This window comes from Saimiri boliviensis, chromosome 11 (assembly GCF_048565385.1).
Source record: "Saimiri boliviensis isolate mSaiBol1 chromosome 11, mSaiBol1.pri, whole genome shotgun sequence".
Classification (NCBI taxonomy): Eukaryota; Metazoa; Chordata; class Mammalia; order Primates; family Cebidae; genus Saimiri; species Saimiri boliviensis.
This window is the reverse complement of record NC_133459.1, coordinates 7,471,192-7,496,381: the sequence shown is the minus strand read 5'-3', so window position 1 is coordinate 7,496,381 and position 25,190 is coordinate 7,471,192. Positions and strand designations below refer to the sequence as shown.

The window sequence follows — 25,190 nt, the reverse complement described above, 5'->3', positions numbered from 1 at the left end:
AAGTTTGAGTCCAAGTGTGCAATGTGCGTTTCCCCAGGCTCATTGGGACTCATAGCCCACCAATCTCAACTATTTTGGGTGTTGTCCTCTCAGGTGATGTTTTGTAGAGTATTGCTCAGAATTAGCAAGGCTTTTCTGCAGTGCTAGATATAGAATAAGCACTTCAAAAGGCTTGGGTCAGGCGGTAACTCTACTTCTTACAGCTATCCTCTGGTTATTCCTCTGTTACTAGTGGTAGTCCTGAGGGATGTGTAAGAGGCAGCAGGAGGAAGTATCTGTAGTGCTTTACCCCTTAAAGCACTCAGTATGTCTCTCCTTTTAGGAAAGTTCACAGATGTCTTTCTTTCCCTTCCTTTAATGGTAGGATTTAATGGTAATGTTTTTTGAATGACTACTGAGTACCTAAGGCTTCTGTTAATATGAAAGGAGTGTAGTTTTAGTTAAGCACTGAATTCATTGTAAAGAAGTGACTGTGGCACCCCAGTTTATACTGAATTAGCAAATAATACAGGAGAACAGCGAGCTGTCTCACACTTGGACACACACAATGCAAGATACTATCAATATATAAATTGTTGAGTTACAATGTAGAATATTAATATCTTGGGGGGAAGAAAAGAGAGTGCTACAGATGGGTTGTAGCACTTGGGGAAGTTCTGTAAAGGTGGGTAGTTTTTGAGGAGCTGGATATGTTTTTCACACATCAATGAGAAATGGATAGGCAGAGTGTAGGAGCCTTCCAGGTGTACACGGCAACGTGTTCTAAAAAGCAACACAGGCAATGAGCCTGACGAATCTGGGAGTCGTGAGAAGATGACCCACAGGACATCACTGAAGAGCACAGGTTAGTGTGTTTTGGGAGCAGATGTGGAGGTATTAAATGGGTCCAGATTATAGAGGATCTTCAAGGTTAGCAAAGTAAAGATTTTACGTAATAGACCGTAGAGAGCTTGTGTAAGCTCTTTATTCGAGGCAAGCCAACTTGCAGACCACTGCTTAAGAAGATTGATCATGCAGCAGTTTGCAGCATGGAATGGGGAAAGATGATGAAAGTTCCAAGTAGGAGGCTAGGGCCGCCGTTTCATGAGTAAGACGAAAAGGACCAAGACAGTAGAGATGGTGTATTAATAATTGTAACCAAATCAGGAGTAATTGTTGTAACAGCCTATCATGTTTACATATTTGTTGATGTAATTACTTAAGGATTAGACCGAAAAAAGGGGTGAGGGTTTCACATTATGGAAACCTTGGAATTCTTGAAATAATAGCCATTTACAGTGGAAGACAGAACCCAGTGTAGTATAGATAAAAGTCTATTAAGACTGACATCTTAAGGGACAAATTAGTGTATTAGCGATGTGACTACCTATTTCTAAAGCTTCAGCCTTTACCAGTTACTGTCTTATTTTTACATATATCTAAAAAGCAGGTTTTATCTTTCAGGTTGATATTTTCTTCATCAATATAGATGCTATTGTTAATACCTTTATTTACTGTAATACTCAATGGGATTTGCTGAATGGATTTTAAGTTTTCCCCATAGTAACATTGATTTTTTTGGGTGAACTTTATCTTAGAATTAATGATGACTAGTATGTATTTTTTAGCAGTAAAAATATTTGTGTCTACTGAGGATTTAAATAAGTTCCTAACTGGTGGAGCACTTGGATACATTATATATAGGTGTGAGAGATTCTATAGCGAGAGGCTAAATCTTCTTTTAGTCAAGATGATGGTGCATAAAGCTAACTGTATTGATTGTTCTTTAATGATGCTTTGTGCTGCCAAAGTCATTTGAGCTGGATCTGAATCAGATCCAGTTAGCAAAGCTTCCCCATGTGTGAAGCGCTCATAAATTCTGCAGGCACACAGATCTAATACAGTGTAATGAGAGAGCTGCTGGGAGAAAAAATTGATTACAGGGTTGCAGACAATATCATTAACATTTCTTGCCATGATACACCAGATGTCTTCCCTAATAGACTATTTTTGTTAATTTGTTTTTTATAGGATAGCATTGATTGCATCATAATTTAACTTTCTTTGCATATTCAGGTATATGTGATCTGTGTTTCTACACTAATGATGGAATAAACTCATCAGATTTAATTTTGTAAGTTTTAACTTATCTGTTTGTTTTTCTCTCTGTGCTGGAGAGGCAACATTTTTACTTGTCCTGAGAATCTGTTAGCTTGGATGTTTTCTAGTAAAAAGTACTGTGTTCACTGGTGGGGAGGGGTAGTGAGGGAGGTAAGAAGGCAAAGATAACATTGCCCAGAACCTCCCTAAACTGGTCAGAAATGATTCTTCCTGCCAGCTCATTTACATAGAAACTATGTGGCAGCTTGACAGGCTCTAGCCAAAGCAGGAAAGATGCAACCTTTCAAGGGGACTTACATGCACATTTATTTCCATTGTCATGGAAGTGGCTCTGCAGGACAGGGCTTATGTTGGCTGCACCCATCCTCTACCTCACTAGAAGATCAAGGACTAGTGAGGATATTAGTTAGCATTTTAATTCCTTAGCCATATCTTTTTGTGTGATTGACCTCTGTTGAGTGGTTAACACACATAATTATGACAGTACTGTAAGGGTGGTTTGAACCATTTTATTTCAGTGGTCTTTGTCTTTGTTTTGAGATAGAGTCTCATTCTGTCACACAGGCTGGCGTGCAATGACATGGTCTTGGCTCACTGCAACCTCCGCCTCTTGGGTTCAAGTGAATCTCCTGCCTCAGCCTCCTGAGTAGCTGGGATTACATGTGTGGGCCACCACAGTTGGCTACTTTTTGCATTTTTAATAGAGACAGCATTTGCCTTGTTGACCAGGCTAGTCTCGAACTTTTGACCTTAAGTGATCCTCCTGTCTTGGCCTCCCAGAGTACTGGGATTCCAGTGTGAGTCACTGTATCTGGCTGTGTATGGTTTTTAAAAAAATCTTTTTTGTTGTTGTGCATTTTCCTTTAGGGAACTTTTTTCTTTTGACATGTTTTCTGGTAACATAGGATATGTTAATTTGTACCATTCTCTTAGTTTTCTCACTTGTAGTGTGGGTATGATACTACTATCTACGACAAAGTGTTGTTGCAAAAGTAAAATAATTAAATTTCTTAGCACCTTTCTTAGCACATAGCAAGCATACATTAAGCATTGTCTCCTATCACATAAGACTTGAATTATACAAATTCTAGTCATTCTTAATCTGAAATCCATAAAGTCTCTCAGTTTTAGAGGATCTGTGAATGTCCTGAAATAGCTGGCAAAGTCTCCTATGTATGTGCATTTTTCTGGAAAGAGAATCTATACTTTTTGACTATGGATGCTAATCAGTAGATTCCTTAGGTGTTGAAAATGATTTAAAAGTTAAGATTACCGAGGCGGGTGGATCACGAGGTCGAGAGATCGAGACCATCCTGGTCAACAAGGTGAAACCCCGTCTCTACTAAAAATATAAAAAATCAGCTGGGCATGGTGGTGCGTGCCTGTAATCCCAGCTACTCAGGAGGCTGAGGCAGGAGAATTGCCTGAACCCAGGAGGCAGAGGTTGCGGTGAGCCGAGATCGTGCCATTGCACTCCAGCCTGGGTAACAAGAGCGAAACTCCGTCTCAAAAAAAAAAAAAAGAAAAAAAGTTAAGATTAAAAACTGTGGGGCCGGGCGCGGTGGCTCAAGCCTGTAATCCCAGCACTTTGGGAGGCCGAGGCGGGTGGATCACGAGGTTGAGAGATCGAGACCATCCTGGTCAACATGGTGAAACCCCGTCTCTACTAAAAATACAAAAAATTAGCTGGGCATGGTGGCACATGCCTGTAATCCCAGCTACTCAGGAGGCTGAGGCAGGAGAATTGCCTGAACCCAGGAGGCGGAGGTTGCGGTGAGCCGAGATCGTGCCATTGCACTCCAGCCTGGGTAACGAGCAAAACTCTGTCTCAAAAAAAAAAAAAAAAAAGATTAAAAACTGTGAAGGTTCTGCTATGTGTCATTTAAAACCTCAAATCAGGCCTGGCATGGTGGCTCATGCCTGTACACCCAGCACTTTGGGAGGCTGGGGTGGGTGGGTGACTCGAGCTCAGGAGCTCAGGACTGCCTGGACAACATGTTAAAATCCCATCTCTCCAAAAAATTTTAAAAATTAACTGGGTGGCCAGGCATGGTGGCTCATACCTATAGTCCCAGCACTTTAGGAGGCCTAGGCTGGGCGGATCACAAGGTCAGGAGTTTGAGACTAGCCAAACCAACCTGGTGAAACCCTGTCTCTACTTAAAAATAATATAATAATAGTCGGCTGGGCATAGTGGTTCTCGCGTGTAATCCCAGCTACTGAGGAGACTGAGGCAGGAGAATCACTTGAACCAGGGAAGGCAGAAGTTGCAGTGAGGCGAGATCGTGCCACTGCACTCCAGCCTGGGCGACAAAGTGAGACTCCATCTCCCCACCCAAAAAGAAAATTAGTTGGGTGTGTTGGCATGTGTCTGCAGTCCCAGCTACTCAGGAGGCTGAGGTGGGAGGCTTGATTGAACTCAGGTGATCAGGACTGCAGTGAACCCTCATCACACCACTGCACTCCAGCTTGGGTGACAGAGTGAGATCTTGTCTCAAAAAAACCCAAAAAACAAAAAACCCTCAAGTCAGCTTGTTCTTAAGGGAGTAAGCTAACATTGAGCATATATTTTGTGCTCAGGTACTCTGCTGTTCCTTTCATGTAGCTTAACCTATGTAATCTCTACAGCAATCTGTGATGCTTATTCCATTTTGCAGACAGCACAGCTTTAGGCTCATATTTGCATTAAAATCCTGCCTTGAGCAAGTTGCAGAACTGAGGTTTAAATCTGTAGAACCCACCCTATCCTGGTATCCTGGAGCGTCTTCACTGATCTTGTGGCTGACTTCCGTGAATCCCATGTCAGCCCTGTGGTGATGCCAGCCTTTGCCACCACGTTACTAGAGACTTTCTGAGCTGGCCTCTGTGGTCCATTCACTTGGTAGAGCAGATGGCCTCTGTCCCTGAGAGTTACATAAACTGGCCCTTACCCTGAATGGATGGACAGTGATGTGTGTTAGTGGTATGGTGTGACAACTCTTTTAAGTGTTAGCATATTTTGTTTTCCTGTTAGCAGTGGTGGTAGTCATATCTTTAGTGTCCTTTTTAAAAATAATTCATGACCAACAGCTACCATGAATTCCCATTTTATTCATTTTAACAGCATATATATACATTTGAAAAGTAATTCCTGCAGTTCATAGTATTTGCTTTTTTTTTTTTTTTCCTTTTGGTTTCAAGTAAAACTAAGCCTTGAGAACTTGGACTTTGGAATTTTTCTGGCATGAATTCACTCCGCCAATCTGGACAAACCTGCTCCAGTTACATAGAACAGGAAGTGAGTGCACAATGGCAGGGATTGACTGTGCAACTTTCCTGCTTGGTGATGGGCTGCTTTAAAAATTACCTGGGTGTGGTGGTGTGTGTCTGCAGTCTCAGCTACTCAGAAAGCAGCATCTCCTTTGTCTGAGGTTGGTGTCTTTCCATTGCTCCATGTGGCCTTCTTGTACCCATAAGGGGTGTTCTTGCTTTGATGAAGATCTAGTTTAGACTTTTGAGTGTATGTCAAACCAATGTCAGAAGAGTATTTTTGCTTAAGTGAGGCATTTATCATTAGTATCACTTCTAACATTAGTGCTTTTCATGCTTGAGACTTTAGTACCTTTTAAGAATTAAAAATGAAAATTTATTATAAAATGCGCTTTCAGAAATGATGCTGATTGTATTATATGTTACCTACTTGTTGCTTAGAAAGAACTCCAGTATGGTTGCTTTTTTAGCGATGCAGGAGTTTCTGAGGCTGTATTGCTTTTTCATTATTTACTGTGTCTTCCCTGCTTTGGGTTACTTCCCCATTAACTATGCCAAAAATAACCATTGATAAAGATCATGAGAGATGGCTTTTTATATTTGATTTTAGTGAAAGATGTTAAGATGACTGGATTTTCAGAAGAATTGCTAACACAAATGTTGGGATTAATCCGGCTACCCTAAATGAAAAAGATTACTAGTTATCGACTTACAATGCAACAGATAATTTGGAAAATGCCCAACTGACCTATAATGCCAAGGCTGACTGCTACTGATATCAGAGAACCTGGCTGGGCCCACTTTCAGCTCAGTTCCTTTCACCTGAAGCAGTTGTGTCTGCTCCCCTCTACAAGCTAATTGTCAGTTAATTTATTCCTTTTTTTTTGGAGACAGGGTCTTGCTCTGTTGCCCAGACTGGAGTGCAGTTGTGCGATCTCAACTCATTGCAACTTCTGCCTCCTGGGTTCAAGCAATTCTCTTGCCTCAGCCTCCTGAGTAGCTGGAATTATAGGTGTGCGCCCAGCTGATTTTTGTCTTTTTAGTAGAGATGGGGTTTCACCACGTTGGCCATGCTGCTCTCAAACTGACCTCAAGTGATCCACTTGCCGCAGGCTCCCAAAGTGCTGGGATTACAGACGCAAGGCACTTTGCCGAGACAGTTAACTTATTCTTAAGACTGTCTTTTCATCATATTCATCTTCTTTATTCCAAAAGGGGCATCAAGCCCCACTTTCAGATCACAAATTTCAATAACCCTGTGCTTTTATAACTGCCTATGATTTAAACAGGCTTTTTGTTTCCATAGGCATATATTAGATTTAATGATCCTTTGCAAGTTTTATTGAGCTTCTTGTTCTTTCAGGGATAGTGCATTGCTCTTTATTACTTACAGGCACCGTTAGGACTTTCAGCCCTGCCTTTTTTGCTGTGTTTCGTGTTTTGGGTTTTTTGTGTTTGTTTTACAGAAGGGTCTCACTCTGTCACCCAGGCAAGAGTGCAGTGGCACCATTCTGGCTCACTGCAGCCCCGACCTCCTGGGCTCAGGTGATTCTCCTTTCTCAGCTTTCCCAAGTAGCTAGGACTATAGGTGCACACTACCTAAAATTTTAAAATTTTAAAACTTTATTTTTGTAGAGACGGGGTCCTTCTATGTTGCCCAGGCTGGTCTCGAAATCCTGACCTTAAGGGATCCTCCTGTGTCAGTCCCCTAAAGGGCTGAGTTTACAAAGCCACTTTGCACAGTCCTTGTTTCATACTATTTGATTGAAAAATATCTGAACAGCTGGGTGTGGTGGCTCACACCTGGAATCCCTTGGGAGGCTGAGGAGAGAGGATTGCCTTAGGCCAGGAGTTCAAGACCAGCTTGAACTGGTCAGACCCTGTCTCTACCAAAAAAAAAAAAAAAAAAAAATCCAGGTATAGTAGCTCATGCCTGTAATCCCAGCATTTTGGGAGGCCGAGGCAGGCGGATCACTTGAGGTCAGGAGTTCGAGGCCAGCCTGGCCAACATGGTGAAACCCTGTCTCTACTAAAAATACAAAAATTAGCTGGGTGTGGTGGTGAACACCTGTAATCCCAGCTACTGGGGAGGCTGAGGCAAGAGAATCACTTGAACCTGGGAGGCAGAGGTTGCAGTGAACTGAGATCACACTACTCAAGCCTGGGCAACGGAACAAGACAGCACCTCAAAAACAAACAAACAAACAAAAAACCTAGCTAGATATGGTATTGTGCCGATCTAGTACCGGGCTCCACTATCAGGTACTTGGGGGCTGAGGCAGGAGGATTGCTTGAACTCAGAAGTTCAAGGTTACAGTGAGCTGTGATCACGCCCTTGGATTCCAGGCTGAGGGACAGAGTGAGATCCTGTGTCTTAAAAAAAAAAGAGAAGTGGGGAAGAGGAGGAAGGGAGGGAGGGGGAGAGAGAGAGAGAGAAAAGAAGGAGCAGAGAGAGAGGAAAATATCTAAACAAATATGTGGGGCTTCTAGGCTTTACAAATTCTTCAAAATATTTTTCGCAATAGAACTGCCAAAGATATTTCAGGCCATGGAAGTAAGCTTGTGGTTTTATTTAGTCTCATTTTGTTTTTGGGATATCATAGGATTTTTTGATGACAATATCTTCTTTTTATTTATTTATTTATTTTTTTGAGACAGAGTCTTTCCCCCTGTTGCCCAGGCTGGAGTGCAGTGGCCCATCCTTGCTCACTGAAGTGTTGACTTTGCAGCAGCAGATGATCCTCCCACCGCAGCCTCTTGAGTAGCTGGGAATACAGGCACCTGCCACCATACCCAGCTAATTTTAAATTTTTTTGTAGAGGCTTACAGAGATGGGGTTTGCCATGTCCCAGGCTGGTCTTAAACTCTTGGGCTTGGCCAGGCGCGGTGGCTCAAGCCTGTAATCCCAGCACTTTGGGAGGCCGAGGCGGGTGGATCACGAGGTCAAGGGATCGAGACCATCCTGGTCAACATGGTGAAACCCCGTCTCTACTAAAATACAAAAAAATTAGCTGGGCATGGTGGCACGTGCCTGTAATCCCAGCTACTCAGGAGGCTGAGGCAGGAGAATTGCCTGAACCCAGGAGGCGGAGGTTGCGGTGAGCCGAGATCGCGCCATTGCACTCCAGCCTGGGTAACAAGAGCAAAACTCCGTCTCCAAAAAAAAAAAAATAAAACTCTTGGGCTCAAGGGATTTGCCTGCCTCAGCCTCCCAAAGGGTTAGGGTTACAGGTGTTAGCCACTGCATCTGGCTGGCAGTATCTTCTGTAACTATCAAGGCCTTCAATGGAAGAAAAGATGATAATCTTTTGCAAGGCTATCAAATTTTTCTAAGGACTGGAGTGAAGTTTAAGTAATATACTTAAAGTTAATCTTCTTTAAGAGTCTATAGAAATTATTATGTCTTGTCCTTGCTTGGAAGTTGCATTCAGTTCTTATCTTTGATCTCATATTTTACAGTTCGATTGACTATCAGGTACTTTTCCCATCCCCTTAAAATGAATGTGTTTTTCCCTTTTATCCCAATATGCATTCTGTAAATGAAAATCTGAGAATAGAAAATCTTAGATTTTCAGCCTGTAAATAGCTTTTGTGTTCTTTTTTAGGAGGTAGCAACCTATTTTCAAGAATCATGCTGTCTGAAAGGACAGAGTGTGTATATTTCCATCATGCTAGCTGATTTAAAGTTAGTTACTCTATTCCTCCCACCATTTGGCTTTTGTCTCTCATCTCATTGACATTCTTATGATAGAAGGAAAAAGGCCTATTTTTTTAGCTTGATTAAAACTTAATAGCTGAAGTAACCAGAACATTCATACAATGAGGAGATTGAAACTGCTTAAAGATTTAATTTTTCTCTGGAGTATCCTAAATATTAGTACTCTTAGCCATTAGTACATTTTAGGTATAGCTTTTCTTCCTTCCACTTAAATTTCCTAGAATATAAATTGGGAAATTTTTAAAACTTAGAATCCGTCTTGAAATTTTTTGAGGTGACAACTAGTAGACTTTCAAAATCTTGAAAATAGAAATTTATATTAAAAATATTATGTTCTTTGTCACCTGTATCTGGAAGTTTGAAAGGTCATGTAATTTCAACCCCTAGATGGTAATTAATGGAAAATAGTTAGATACTAGCTTCATCTATGTAATGTAAAAGTTTGGTATTGGCTGGGCATGATAGCCCATGCATGTAATGTCAGCACTTTGGGAGGTCAACACTGGAGGATTGCTTGAACCTGGGAGTTTGAGATCAGCTTGGGCAACAAAGTAAGACTTTGTTTCTACAAAAAGCTCAAAAATTATTTGCTGCTTGGTGGGGTTGAGGTGGGAGGATTGTTTGAGCCCATGAGGCTGTGGCTGTAGTGTGCTGTGATCATGCAACTGCATTTCAGGCTGGGTGACAGAGTGAGACGCTGTCTCAAAAAAAAAAAAAGTTTGGTTTTTAACACTTAAATTTTTTTCTGCTGCCAATAATATAGATAAATGTATTTTATCACTTTTTTTAGTTACCTTTTAAAATAAGTTGGGAGTTGATTTGTCCTGTGTTTCAAAGGAATAACTAGATTTTACTTACTGAAATTATTTAGAGACATTGTTATATTGACTGAAAAGAGATTTCCTGGTACAATTTCATATTGATCCATTAGGATTACAAAAAGCTGTCAGCTGTATGGGTGGCAAACACCTTTCTTGAGATCTTTCTTCAGTAAGATAAACCTCAATTCTAAGCTGCACAGATTTTCTTGAAGCACTATTGAAAAGCACTCTTCCTTACAGTTTAACACAGAAGAAGGTGTTTTATGTAGTAATGGAAGGGTTTAGAAATTGTTGTATGGTCAGTTGTTTGGATCTCAGAATGCTTTTCTCTATAAACATAAGCAGGGTTTTTTTGGCAAGTTCATAAATGCTAGTTTGAGTTTGTAATGTAGTGAAATACAGAAAGATCCTTCTCTTATTGGCCACTTCACAGATATATAGTCTTTCAGTCTGTCAGTCTGGTCTGGTCTGGTCTGGTCTTTCTGGTCTTTCTTTCTGGTCTGTCTTTTCTGTCTTGTGTCTTCTTCTTAGCTTGCTGTTGCCTGGTACCTCCTGTTCTCCCACAACAAAACAAAATTGAAAACCACCCAACCTCCTCTCTGAGGAGATGGAGTTCTGCCTCTGTTCCCCTTTTAGAGGCCTCTGCCTCATCCTTTTCCACTTCCTATCCCCCCTCTACCTCTTAGCATGTCTCAGCCTGTTATCTTTTTTTTGGTTGTTGTTTTTAACTTTCCATTTGAAAATGATTTCAAATTCGCAGAGAAATTGAAAGAGGAGTTCAAGGAACTATAGTATACCCTTTCCCCAGATTATGGAGGTAGTTACAAAACCACACGTTCTTACTGTTAAAATCATAATATCGGTTTGAATCATGTTGGTTAAACATGGCTAGTTGTATGATCAGGTGACTTAATCTTTCAGAGTCCCAATGTCTTCACATGTAAGATGAGAATACTGATGCATTCGTTTCTGAGTCAAACCCAGGAATCCATACTCCTTCCAAGCACTTCTCAGGAGATTCTGATGGGTGGGCAGCGTTAGCAAATGCAGGCTTCTCCCCAGTAACCAGTGTAAAAGCAGATCTGATCTTGTCCTTTGCAGGATGTAGAACTTCTTCCTTTTTTCTTTTGAGATGGTCTTACATTGTCACCCACCTAGAGTGCAGTGGTGTGATCAGGGCTCACTGCAGCCTTGGCCTCTCTGCTTCAACCTCCTCAGTAGCTGGGACTACAGGCACATGCCACCATGCTTGCTAATTTTAACGTTTTTTTTTTTTTTTTGGTAAAGAGAAGGTCTCCTTATGTTGTTTAAGTTGAGGATGTGGAACTTATGATGCAGTTCCAGGATCTCTCATGTTTTTGAAACCTGAATATGTTGTGGAGTTAAAAAATAGTTTTTGTGTTCTTCTATATTACTTATTTTCCTCCCTTCCCCAATATATAGATTAGGTATAATCTGTGTGTTTATATCCTAATATAGCTATAGAAGGCTGTTGATAAGTTAATTTCAAACCAAACTACAAAACCAATAAAATTGTAACTACCGACGTTAATTTAATAGACTGGGCGATGATGTTGTGAAATGCTCGTGATCCACCCGCCTCAGCCTCCCAAAGTGCTGGGATTACAGGCTTGAGCCACTGCGCCCGACCTGTCGCTTTTCTTTATTTCAGTTATTGCCACTGAGAAACCATAACTATAAATATAGCTTGCCATGAAGTGACTTTGCCTTTAGTGGCATAAACGTGCCCTTGGCACATTGAGTTCATCTTACTTATCTACCAGCTTGTTATAATTACGGTAGTACTACTTAGTTATATGTAAACTTAGGAGTCAAAATCTTGTGACTCTGAACTCTGTTAATGAAGTAGTAAAACATAATTCAAAATATGAATGTGAAAAATGTTAAGGTATACATCGAAATAAAAAATAAAAACAAGCCCTCCCTCCACCTCCCATTTCAGTTGCCTCTTGGCTTCTGTCAGCCAGCATCGTTCTCACATCAAGCCTCTATATATGTGTCTGTCCTCTTTTTGCTAGAGTAAGAGAAGGGGCTGTTTCATCTACCTTTTTGTCCCCAGTGTCTGGAACAGTTCCAAGCTCTGAGAAGTTGCTCTCTAACTATTGTATTGATAGTTTGTTTTAATTACAAGACAGAAAAAGTCACATTGATTTTTTTTTTTAATCAGATGAAGAAAGATTTCTTTTAAAACGAATAGTTAAATGCATGGGACTATTAAGACAAAGGATAGCTGGGCGTGGTGGCTTGCGCCTGTAATCGAAGCACTTTGGAGGCCAAGGCGGGCAGATCACCTGAGGTCGGGAGTTCAAGACCAGCCTGACCAACATGGCGAAACCCCGTCTATTTAAAAAAAAAAAGACAAAAGATAGCACTTAATACTGTCAAGAGAAACACTGGCCAACACTAGCCAGAAAAATCTGCTGTATGTGTGTTGTTTTTTTCTTTTTTAAGTAAGTGACTGTTAGGTGTCTGGTCTGGTCTTGTCATGTAATTTTCTACCTCCTGTGTAGAGGGGCACAGAACCAAACGAGTGTTCCTGGCTATAGTGTTAGTAATTTTAGCGAGTAGACATCAATATAGAGCTCAAGTTTTTTTGTTTTTTTTTTTTTTTTCTTTCCTGAACTGTTGGAATACTTATGGGCTTCTATAACTCATAAAACATATGCATTACGTATACATGCATATACATTTTGTGGTGAACATAGCATGAGACTGTTTTATTATGTTTTGCTTTTCATTTCTTTATGTCTGGCCTGTAATGCTATTTTTGGCCTCTTGAGTTTTTATTAAAGGAAGCTTACTGTGCTTTTACAACAGGTAAGTGATTGCCACAAGAGGGGTACCTTTTGTTGTGGGGCTACTGCCTTTGGTTGAAGCCTAGAGACAGTGAAGTTTCTCCTTGATGCCTGATTAGAATGGAGAGCACTGCTGCACTGCCACAGGGCCTTGTAATGATGGATGGTTTGGATGGAAAGGCAGAACGACCTAAAAAGGCAGCTGTCAAATGCCTTTGGTCCTCTCTAATAGAAGGTGTGTGTGTGTGTGTGTGTGTGTGTGTTTTGACCTTGGACGTGAAGGCAGTTGGGATTAAGGTATCTTGGTCCAAAGGATCATGGAAGGATGTTTGGGAATAGCATCTTAAGGCAAATTAGCACCATAAATGGCTGCTCCCACCTCCCACTCTCAAACAGTCTTTCACCACAGTAACACCCACTATCATGCAGTCTGTACCCCCACCCCCACCCCCTGGAAGGGGGTACTAATTATTCACAGCAACAGAGTGAAAATGAACAATAGGGTAGTGTAACTGGATTGGGGAACATTCTCTCAGGGATGTAGTTTGATTTGTACTTGAATTAAAAATTATTGGCTTTTCAGCTTAAAATTGTTTCTGTGTTTTGAGTGTTTTTCTAGTATTTAAGGATGCAGAGATACTCTTGAATTAGTATTACTGCTAAACTTAGTATTTGGTTAATTTTCCCTGGAATGTGGGGGCTTTCTGATATTCCTATGTCAGGATAAGGAAATAACGACTGATTACTATATCACTTCCCCCTGATTTTTTCTTTCGTTGCTAGCATTGTCTTGGATATATTACAAATATCCACAGATGTCCAGAGAATTGGCACAGCTATTATTATGATTATCAATCTGCTCTTAAGATACTGAGCAGATTTGTTAACAAACAAGCTGGGAATGCACAAAGATATCTGATGCATTGTTAAAAAATTTTTTTAAAGAAAAACAGCTGGCAAATGGCAATTGACAGATAGATACGTTTAATCTATAGGACTGGAAGTGCTGCTGTGGTGTATTAGTCTGTTCTCACACCGCTAATTAAGACATACTGGGGACTGGGTGATTTATAAAGGAAAGAAGCTTAACAGACTCAGAGTTCCACATGGCTGGGAGGCCTCACCATCATGGTGGAAGGCAAAGGAGAAGCAAAGGTACATCTTAATGGCAGCAGGCAAGAGAGCTTGTGCAGAGAAACTCCCATTTATGAAACCGTCAGATCTTGTGAGACGTATTCTCTACCATGAGAACAGTATGAGGGAAACTGCCCTCATGTCATAGTTATCTTTACCAGCCCTACCGTTGACACATGGGGATTATTATAGTTCAAGGTGAGATTGGGCTGGGACACAGCCAACCATTTAGTATGGTTACTGTGGTTTAAGTAGGAAGACACATCCATGGGACCAGGAATTTCTCTACAGATGGGTGAGAAGTGGCACAGAATCCTAGGTGACAGTTTAAGGATTGCATGGCACAAAAGGCTCTGTGATTAAATTCTCTGATGTTGTCACGGAGCTGTAAGGCTGGAGATAACACTCTCTCCTTCTGCTGAAAATAAGAATCAATACTCACTCCTTGATGGGCTAAATTATTAAAAAGAGCCCTTCTTACAGTGTTTTATTATCTGGGATTTGCCTCAGCTGGTGATTTGTCGGTGGCACAGGGAGATTTGTGAGGCATTTCGTATTAAAATTAGTCAGTAGCTGGTGAATCCCTTTGGATAATTCCCTTCCGTTTTACAGTGCTTTTGAATAGATTTGTGATTTATTTTTGCCTAAGTAGCTTGTGTTTTTTGGAATTATTAAAAGAGGGTTGGGCATCTATACACTTTGTTTTTTTTTAACCTTACATTTCTTCATATTCTTTGTGTTTAACAGTTTACTTTAGTATTGGCCTTAGCAAACATCAGATATATTTGCATGGTACGTTGACCTGACACTTGATTAACATACATTGAACTTTTATGTTTTTCCCTTATGAAGGAAGTTATAAAAGAAGTTGGGCTTGTTATAAAAGGAAGTTATAAAAGAAGTTTCGTCGATTTTAACCGTGGACAGGGTTGGGGTTGTTAATTTGTTCAGTGGCGGGTAGGTGGCAGGTAGGCTTTCAGCTCCTTGATTGACAAGGAAAACAGCCCATCTCGTGAGCTTCCGTGACCAACAGAAGTGGTCACTGTGTCATTTGGGTGCTCATCGTGTCTCCTCCCAGTGTAGTGTGACAGCCAGGGAGCAAAGGGAAGGACAAGCCTCCAAGGGTAACCCCTTGCTGCTGTCCACCAGGCAGGAGAAGTTCTGCAGGAGGTCCTGTCATGGGCAGTGCTTACTGGGTTTGTCGCTTGGAACGGCACAAATGCAATCTGCTGGGTGAAGTTTGGTGCCTGCTGCCTTCTGTCTGAGGAGAGAGAAGACTTTCTACTTCAGTGTTTCAAAGTCAGTGCTGGTGTATATCTACATTCTGCTGGTGGAGACAGTACTGATGATGAAACATTTTTTGGTTCAGCCTCAGGAAGAGTATGGACAAAGCTGTGTTAGGAGACGTTGGTCTCTAGCAAAACCATGAGGAGAGGCTAAAGAACATTGTAATTTCACATTTCTGCTTCCCTGAAAAACTCATCAGATTCCAAAATCCTTTTCTCTGGCATGGAGGGGAGAGGGTTGAGAGGGAAGGCAGACTGACGAGCGAAGGGCAGAAAGAGGCAGAAGTCTGAAATCCAGGTGGTCAACTTCTAGTAACAGAGCATTGGGCTTGCTTTTTGGTGTGGAATCTAGCCTTGGTGGGTGTCCAGCTGTCACGAGAGGCCGTGGGGTGAGGGAAGACTGTTCTGGGAGAAGCAGAGTCAGGTCCTGTTCCTCTGTGAGAGTCACTGGAGAGAACCGTGCTGTTTCAGAATGTTGCCACCCATCCAGCACCCAGCTCTGTGACGTTGCTTATGCTAGAGGGCTGGGAATGCCCTTCATGTCCCACATGTCACCTGCTGGAGTCAGCTCTGTATTCTGGTAGGTGGTTAACTATTTTCTCTTCCGTTTAGTGTATTCTGAGTTGTCTTCTTTTTCCCCTACCAGATTCACAGCTTGTATGTTCCTGCCTAGTCCATGGGAGGTTGTCTGGGAGCAAGAGCGAGGTGGCAGTACAGCAGTCTGGCTTGCTGTACAGTTTATAATTCTAGGAAGGAAGTCTTTTGAATACACCCTTGTGTTCTGTCACAGTAATGTGGAGAACACATCTAGGATTTTCAGTATTTTTTTTTTTCAATTCAAAAATATGGAATGCTTCACGAATTTGCGTGTCATCCTTGCGCAGGGGCCATGCTCATCTCTGTATCGTTCCAATTTTAGTATATGTGCTGCCGAAGTGAGCACTCAGCTTGTTTTTTTAAGCTGCCTGGAGTAGTTAGAATTTTTCTGATCATATTGCTTTCTCCAACCCCATGAGGCGGGGAAGAGATGTCAAGAGACATACTGGTCTTTTAGGAATAAATGCAGAACCACTGAGACCTGGACAACTGTTGGTCTTATTTTCTGCTTGGATGAAATGATACCTTCCTGCTGTTTCTTAAGGAAATATAGTTATCCATCTTGACAGTCACAGCTGAATACCAGGCAGTTAGTTGAGTAATGAGTTCTTCTAGAAGATGGACTGGAAAACTGTCAACAGGATTCATCATTTAAAAAGAAAAATCCAGTGAAATGTTTATTTAAAAAATTAATTGAACTCCCTTGCTTTAGAGACTTGACTGTTGTCCAGATCAGGTATTGTCTCATGTGTGTGCACATTCACATATAACAGGGCTGCGAATCTGACAGGGAAAGCCTGTGCTGTGGACATTATTCCCTCCCCGTGACAGCAGACATAGGACGGGGAGTTCTTAGCACATTGTCAGTTAAAAATTCTTTTCTATCTACATGTTTTAGTTATGAAATTTTAGCGTGGATTTTCATTCTGTTTTCCAATCTCTGATATTTTTTCCTTCCCATTGGCTTATCGTATGGGTTATCATTTTAGTGACCTGGTTTAACAAGGAGCAACATGAATTACTTTGAGAATTCAAATGTCCACTTAAAAATTAGCATCAGGGGCCGGGCGCGGTGGCTCAAGCCTATAACCCCAGCACTTTGGAAGGCTGAGGCGGGTGGATCATGAGGTCAAGAGATCGAGACCATCCTGGTCAACATGGTGAAACCCCGTCTCTACTAAAAATACAAAAATTAGCTGGGCATGGTGGCATGCGCCTATAGTCCCAGCTACTTGGGAGGCTGAGGGAGGAGAATTGCCTGAACCCAGGAGGCGGAGGTTGCGGTGAGCTGAGATCACGCCATTGCACTCCAGCCTAGGTAACAAGAGCGAAACTCTGTCTCAGAAAAGAAAAAAAAGAAAAAAAAGAAAAAAAAAATTAGCATCAGGGGTGGGACACAGTGGCTCTCACACCTATAATCCTGGCACATTGAAAGGATGAGGCCGCAGGTAGATTGCTGAGTTCAGGAATTAGAGACCAGCCTGGGCAACATGGCAATCCCCCCCCACCCCATTGCTATAAATAATATATATAAGAGTTAGCTGGGCATGGTGGTGCACACCTGTAGTCCCAGCTGCTTAGAAGGCTGAGACCAGAGGATCAGTTGAACCTGGGAGATTGAGGCTACAGTGAGCCATGGTCACGCCACTCCACTCTGGTCTAGGTGACAGAACAAGTCCCTGTCTCCAAAAAAAAAAAAAAAAAAAATAGCATCAGTACAAATTAAATCATTAAGCATTTGCTATTTTAACTACATATAAGAGAGAAAACCCAGTTAACTTTTCCTTTTATTGGCTCATGCCATGGCCATCTGTCATGTTAATGCTTTTGACCTTTCTTAAAGATTATTAAAGATGAAATTTCTCACAGGTCTTGGCAAGGGTTGTACTTGAACACCACCAGGTATCTTTTATCAGTGCTGTTTCTAAAGATAGTGACACTGTGTGGTAAATCTTTTCAGTTAATTCATTAGAGAAAATTGTTTTCTGGCCAAGTGCGGTAGCTCACACCTGTAATCCCAGCACTTTGGGGAGTTGGAGATGGGAGGATCACTTGAGGCCAGGAGTTTGAGACCACTCATGGCAACATAGTAAGACCTCTACACTCCTCTCCCTGTTCCCCTCCTCCCGCCCCCCCCCCCCCCCCAAAAAAAAAAAAGAGCCAGGCATGGTAGCTTGTGGCTATAGTCCCAACTACTTGGGAGGCACACACAGAGAATTGCTTGAGCATAGGAGGTCCAGGTTATAGTGAGCTATGATTGTACTACTACACTCCAGCCTGGGTAACAGAGCAAAGACCCTGTCTCAGTTAAATTGAAAGGCAAAAAAAAAGAGAGAGAGAAAGAGAAATTTGGTTTCCTACAGACTAGGTTTGTCTGTAAGAAATGGAAAATGTCAGTGCAATTCGCTAGATTTTAATGTCATATTCTGACTTGTGTCTGACAAACTGATTGGAGATGTTTTGTATTTGTGTCAGCTTTTAAAAAGACAGATCTTATGTCTCATGAATTAAGACTACATGTGTATACACACCAACGTGTTTATGATGAAGAAAGCTCACTCCTACCAGTTTCTAGACGAGAGCCATCCTGTTTTTTGTTGCTGCTCAGCCAGCTGATTCCTAACATTCTTGCTATTGACAGATGCTTTTTGTCCTCAGGGACAGCAAGCTTTTCCTATTAGAGGCCAGATAGTAAGTGTTTTCGGTTTTATTTTCTCTATGCTAGCTACTCAACTTAGCCATAGATGGTTTGTAAACAAATGAGCATGACTGCGTGGCTGTGTTTCAATAAAACATTATTTTACTGGATCACTTTATTTCTAGTGGATCACTATAGTCCAGGTGGTGTCTGGACATGGCCTGTGGGCCTGTGGTTGGCTGAGGCCTGAGCTGTTGTAAACTTTTGGGAATTAGTGCCCTGAAGGAGTCACTCTAAAGCTTGCTTTCTTCTTTGTAGCTTTGTGCCTGGGTAAGGGTTGAGGGTCATGTGCAGAGTTAGTGGGAATTGCTCTTCTTCTTTCCTATATTATTTGAGTTGATGCATCCTTTTTTTTTATATCTATGTCTTTACCAATACATCTCTCTAACTACTCCTGCTTCTATTAATTGTTTTTGTATAGTGTACTAGTGGATAGGCATTTTAAGAACTCGCATTCACTAATGATCTTGAATGATTTTTACAGCATGTTTAAATGCTAGAAGCAATTAAATATTGCTTAAACATGCTTTTTTCAGCTTTTTTCTTTGACAATTAGGTCGTATCTGAAGGGAAAATATGACAGGTTAAATATACATAATAAAATACGTTAAAGTTTGTCCAAATTTTTCTTGTGTGTATGTGTACTTTTAAAAATGTTGTAACAAAATATTTAGGACAACAGAAGAGCCTTTTAATTGGCATTTAATGGAAAGTGTGACTTTTCTGTTTAGTAGGTAACAGTTAAGTATGGATAAGGGAAAATACTTCAGCATTTTTTTCAGATGAAATAAAATCGTTGATATCCACAAAGGCAAAGATAATTTACCTATAGAAAAATTAGTTCAATCACAGGTGACAATGACATGGCCGATCCAAACCAATAGTTTTTTTGTTTTGTTTTGTTTTGTTATAAAAGACACAGTCTTGCTCTGTCACCCAGGCTGGAATGAATGGTGTGATCATAGTGCACTGTAGCCTCGACCTTCTGGGCTCAAGTAATCCTCCCACCTCAGCATTTTGAGTAGCTGAGACCACAGGCACATCCCTCCACACCTGACTAGTTTTGTAAGGTTTTGTAGAGGTGAAGTCTCACTGCATTGCCCAGGCTTGCGTCAGATTCCTGTCCTCAAATGATCCTCCTACCTTGGCCTCACAAAGCATTGGGATTATAGTTGTGAGCCACTGTGCCTGGCCTCTGCAGCTTTTTAATAATATGCTTTTGCTCACCAGGGTCTCCTGGAAGTGAGTGGGGATGGCTATCTGCCAACCTTCTTTACCACCAAAAGAATGGTTCAAAACGCACCTGATTGCCAGTGGTTCTCAGAAGTCTTATTTATACCAAATGACAGTATGTTGTTATTAACCATGGCATTATTATTCAAACTAATTTAAACATTATTGTTTATTGACAGATTGTTTGTATTTATATCCAATATTAGTTGAGACTATATGTTATATGTAGAGGCTCAAATGTTGAGACTATATGTTATATGTAGTATTTGCTCACAGTTCAGTTGCTATATTGCTAGCTAAATTATTATAAAAATTGCCTGTGGTTTCTGCACCTCTGTCTACTTTTCACAAATGCTTTGTTACCGCTGTAAAATGCAGTACATTTTCACTGTGGCCATTAAATCTGATTTTATATTAACTAGTTGACTGTGACATTTTTGTTGTATCTTTCTACCCAGTGGCATACACATTTTATATAGTTTGTTGTAAGTACCCATCTCTGATCATTTACAGTGTAGTTTATGTACAATCGTGATGAGGTGATTTAACTTCATGGAAAGGTGAGTTGTTCTTGTGGAAAGAGTACCTAGCTGGCTTTTGTTTTCAGTTCTATACTTGCTGGCTTTGTTACTTTAGATAAGCTCTTTAATCTTTTAGTTTTCATAGCTGTCAAATGAAGATAATACCCATGCTGCATGCTTCCTAGGGTTATTCTCATGTGAGAATAAAAAGCAGTAATGTAGTGCTATGACATTTTTGCAGTGGTCTACACATAGAGGAGCGTCAGTTATTGTTAGGATTGGCTGTTTATTATATAACCCCAGATCATAATTGTTTAAGATAAACATCTATGTTCTCAGATAAAACAAAGTGTTCTCAGGGTGTGCCACCCAGGGTTGGTGGAGTGACCTAGACCTTAGGTGTCTAGTCTCCTCCTGTCTCCCCCAGTGCATGGTTTTCTTCTCAAGGTCTCTCCATGGTCCCAGATAGTGGCTGGAGCTATAGCCCCTCAAGTCCATGCTGTAGACCAGTGCTCTTCAAATGGTGGCTCACAAACGTGACTATTTGCTACCAGTCCACCAGGAGACGAATACAGAAGCTGAAAGTAACTGTTGGGGGCACTGGCCATCCACCCCAGCCAGGCAGCTGAAGGAGGATGTATTACTCTGTTCTCATGTGCTAATAAAGCCATACCTGAAACTGGGTAATTTAAAAAGGAAAGAGGTTTAATTGACTCAGTTCCACATGTCTCGGGAGGCCTCAAAAATCATGGCAGAAGGCAAATAAGGAGCAAAGTTACGTCTTACATAGCGGCAGGCAAGAGAACAGGTGCAGGGGAATTACCCTTTATAAAACTATCAGGTCTGGTGAGACTTACTATCACAAGAACAGCACAGGAAAGAGGCACCCACGTGATTGAATCATCTCCCACTGGGTCTCGCACATGACTCGTGGGAATTATGGGAGCTACAATTCTTTTTTTTTTTTTTTTTTTTTTTTTGAGACAGAGTTTCGCTCTTGTTACCCAGGCTCGAGTTCAATGGCGCGATCTCGGCTCACCGCAACCTCCGCCTCCTGGGTTCAGGCAATTCTCCTGCCTCAGCCTCCTGAGTAGCTGGGATTACAGGCACGCGCCACCATGCCCAGCTAATTTTTTGTATTTTTAGTAGAGACGGGGTTTCACCATGTTGACCAGGATGGTCTCGATCTCTTGACCTTGTGATCCACCTGCCTCGGCCTCCCAAAGTGCTGGGATTACAGGCTTGAGCCACCGCGCCCGGCCAATTCAATATGAGATTTGGGTGGGGACACAGCTGAACGTTATTAGAGGGGCACATAGCAAAAGCTATTATAGACCCATTCCAGAGCTTTTCCAGTAACCCTGCCTAACAACCTTGGTTTACTGTGCTCCAGTAAGATAGGTGCTCTGTTATTACAGAAAATGGGGAGAATGGAAGTTGAGTGGGGAAGATGCACTCCCAGCCACAGTTGGACATGTCTAAAACCAGTCAGCACCATTCACACAGAATGAGATCCACAAACAGCCGAGTTCCTAAGTAGTAATGACCCCAGGGTTGCAGCCATTTCTTGGGATTAGGAGAACTGTTGCATATTTCAGATGGAAAAACATGCTAAGAATACCAAAGCAGATGAGATTACATGGTGATGGTAGGAAAGAACAGTTTCAGCATGTTTCATATGTATTTGTATTTTTTTAAATTGCATTTTAGGTTTTGGGGTACATATGAAGATATGCAAGATTGTGGCATAGGTACACACGTGGCAGTGTGATGTGCTGCATTCCTCCCCATCACCTACATCTGGCATTTCTCCCCATGCCGTCTCTCTGCAACTCTCCACCCCCTGCTGTCCCTCCCCTATTTCCCCCCTACAGACCTCAGTGTGTGATGCTCCCCTCCCTGTGTCCATGTGTTCTCATTGTTCAACACCCACCTATTAGTGAGAACATGCGGTGTTTGATTTTCTGTTCTTGTGTCAGTTTGTTGAGAATGATGGTTTCCATGTTCATCCATGTCCCTACAAAGGACATGAACTCATCGTTTTTGATGGCTGCATGGTATTCCATGGTGTATATGTGCCATATTTTCCCTGTCCAGTCCGTCATTGATGGGCATTTGGGTTGGTTCCAGGTCTTTGCTATTGTAAACAGAGCTGCAGTGAATATTCGTGTGCATGTATCCTTATAATAGAATGATTTATAATCCTTTGGATATATACCCAGTAATGGGATTGCTGGGTCAAATGGAATGTCTATGTCTAGTTCCTTAAGGAATCGCCACACTGTCTTCCACAATGTTTGAACTAATTTACTCTCCCACCAGCAGTGTAAAAGTGTTCCTGTTTCTCCACATCCTCTCTAGCATCTGTTGTCTCCAGATTTTTTAATGATCTCCATTCTAACTTGTGTGAGGTGGTATCTCAATGTAGTTTTGAGGATTTTAATGAGTTAGAGCTAAATTTCTGTCTCACAATGTTTACCAGTCTGGTCTTGAATTCCTGGTCTCAAGCATTCCTCCCGGTCAGGCCTCTCAAAGTGCTAAGATTATAGGCATAAACCACCACACCAGCCCAAAGATGGCTTTTAAAAGGTGTATTTTTAGGCTGGGTGCAGTGGCTTATGCCTGCAAATCCCAGCACTTTGGGAGGCCGAAGCGAGTGGATCACTAGAGCCCAGGAGTTTGAGGTAAGCCTGGGCAACATGGTGAAACCCAGTCTCTGCAAAAAGTACAAAAATTAGCTGGGCATGGTGGTATGCGCCTGTAGTCCCAGATACTTGGGAGGAAGAGGTAGGAGTATTGCTTGAGCCTGGGGAGCTCAAGACTGCAGTGAACCAAGATCACACCAGTGCACTCCAGCCTGGGTGACAGAGAGAGACCCTGTCTTTAAGGGGTGGGGGAGTACCTTTTACTGGGTTGGAATGGCAGGAGCCTGTTATATCTTGCATCACATAAATGCATTTAGGGTGGAAATAGTAGGGAGGGTTTTAAAGACAAGTTGGTAAGAAAGAAATGGCCCGTGATTTAGTTGAACTGTTAATGTTTTCAGTTTTATTTCTCTGTCCCTTTTCATTGAGGAGGGAAGTACTACAAAATGTCTTTACTATAAATGTACTACTGTACATTGCAGCATTTTTTCCTACTATAAAAATCTGTGTTTCCTTTCAGTGTGTTAAGTCAAACCTTACGTATTGTTTTGTACCAGGCATCTTTAGAGGAAGGGATTAAATAAAGAATGAATGGTAGCAGCATCTTTAAGACAGGATCTGAGTTCTTACCCTCAGCATGTGCAGATTTCTGTGGGAGGGGCAGGGCATAAGATAGATGTCTTTCACAAGAAAGCAGTGCATTTGGCATACGAAGTGTGCAATGCAAAGGAAGCACACTATGGTGGAAACTGTCGGTAATGTTAAGGAGGAGAATTTGGAGTTGGTTTAGGTATGAAAGGGGTGGCTTCTAGGTATAGAAACTGGTATTCCTAAGTCTTTTTGGTTTAGTCATGGTGTTTGTCCTGGAGTTGTCATTCTATGGATAATTTTTAGTCACTAACTGGATTTGGATTGTGAGTACATGTTGGGGCAGTGTCCATTAATTGGCTGTAAAGACAGTTTTGCATTTTGCATTGAAAATAGGTTATGGTACTTAGATTTCCATCTAAGGGCATAACTTGACTTTTTTTTTTTTTTTTTTTTTTTAAAGCAAAAGGAGTGTTGATGGCCGTTTGCCATTCACTGTCAGTGGATGGTCAAAAACAGCCAGTGGCTTCTGGGAGGGTTGAGATTTTTCTTGCTTTTAGACCTTCTTTCTCTCGATCATTCTCTTTGTACAATGTATAACTTTTCCACTTGATTTATCCCAGGAAAACCTCTTCGAACCATTAAATTATTTTTAGAGAAAGACATACCTTATCTGGCAGCTCAGGTGGTTTGATCTTTACTTTCCTGTTGCCCCATGGAGGCTGAGACATGGTGTAGTGGACCTGATGGCAGTGCCACAGAAATCTCTTGCAGCCTTCTCTCGAGAGCCTCAGTTGGAAGAAGTCTGCTGGCTTTCCTCTTTTAGTGAACAAACATTTGGGAAGCGCGTGCTCAGTTCTTAACCAAGTCACTTTTCAGTTGCTCCACACGCTGATGGAATGATGCAGTGCAGTCAGGATAGTTTGCAGACTCTTTCTACTCAGCAGTTCTTCAGCTGTTTCTAGAAAAAGAAACTGCTAGAGTATTCTGGGTGAGAGCAAGCATGTGGTCTCTGGGAGGGAAGCAGCAGCTGTGAATTAGCGTGGCTGAGAAGGCTTTAAGAATGGGAAGAAGTCAAGAAACCTCACAGATAAGTAAAGGAAATGTGATTCAAGGACTAGATTTTCCAGAACAGCAGATTGGCAGTGTGCCTGGAAACCTTCATGTTTCCTAAGTGTGGACTAATTAAAATTTTTAAAATTTCAGGTTCCAGTTTGGAAAGCTTAAAGGCATAGTTTGTGTACTGTTTCCAGTAGCATATGTACCAGAATGAGGCAGTGGCTTGGCCTTTGAGGGAATGTGACTGGTGGGCTTCAGGATGGTTCACATTCTTCCCTTTGTCCCCAGGGCACCTCTGGCCTTCAGCTTAAGTGTCTACAATTTTATAAAATTTGTTTCTGAGTTAATTTACCTCCCCAAATGCAATTTAAACCTCTTGAGGGAGAAAATAGTTTAAACATTTCTGACATTCTCTGTGGTCCATATAGTACTGTTCAGTGTGGATTGTGGACTCTTTTTTTTTTTTATTTGATGGCTTTGTTCTGTATCTCTGAGTGGTTGGCTAGTTTTCCATCAGGTCTCAGCTTGAATGGCACCTATTCTGGGAGGTTTTGCTTACATTTTATTCAGGTCACACCCCCTTTTCCTTCTTAGTCATTTTCTATGATACTGCCCAGTTTTAATGTCTTTACTGTTTTTATGGCACTGATTATCATCCGAAATTAATTACCTTATTGGTTTATTTGTTTACTTGTTCTGTTTGGCTAGCCCTCAGATGGATTTAC

At 41.5% G+C, this 25,190-nt stretch overlaps 1 protein-coding gene, 1 long non-coding RNA gene and 1 other non-coding gene across 12 annotated transcripts in view; 2 read left to right on the top strand and 1 right to left on the bottom strand.

Moving 5' to 3' along the window:
* Window positions 1-25,190, top strand: part of RERE (arginine-glutamic acid dipeptide repeats) — a 484,877-nt gene that overhangs the window by 218,717 nt on the left and 240,970 nt on the right. The window lies entirely within an intron of this gene.
* Window positions 5-23,862, top strand: LOC141580201 (uncharacterized). Its single transcript, XR_012512306.1, has 2 exons — window positions 5-2,113; window positions 5,281-23,862. It is a non-coding gene; the product is annotated as an uncharacterized LOC141580201 (long non-coding RNA).
* Window positions 15,964-16,067, bottom strand: LOC120366129 (U6 spliceosomal RNA). Its single transcript, XR_005580879.1, has one exon. It is a non-coding gene; the product is annotated as a U6 spliceosomal RNA (small nuclear RNA).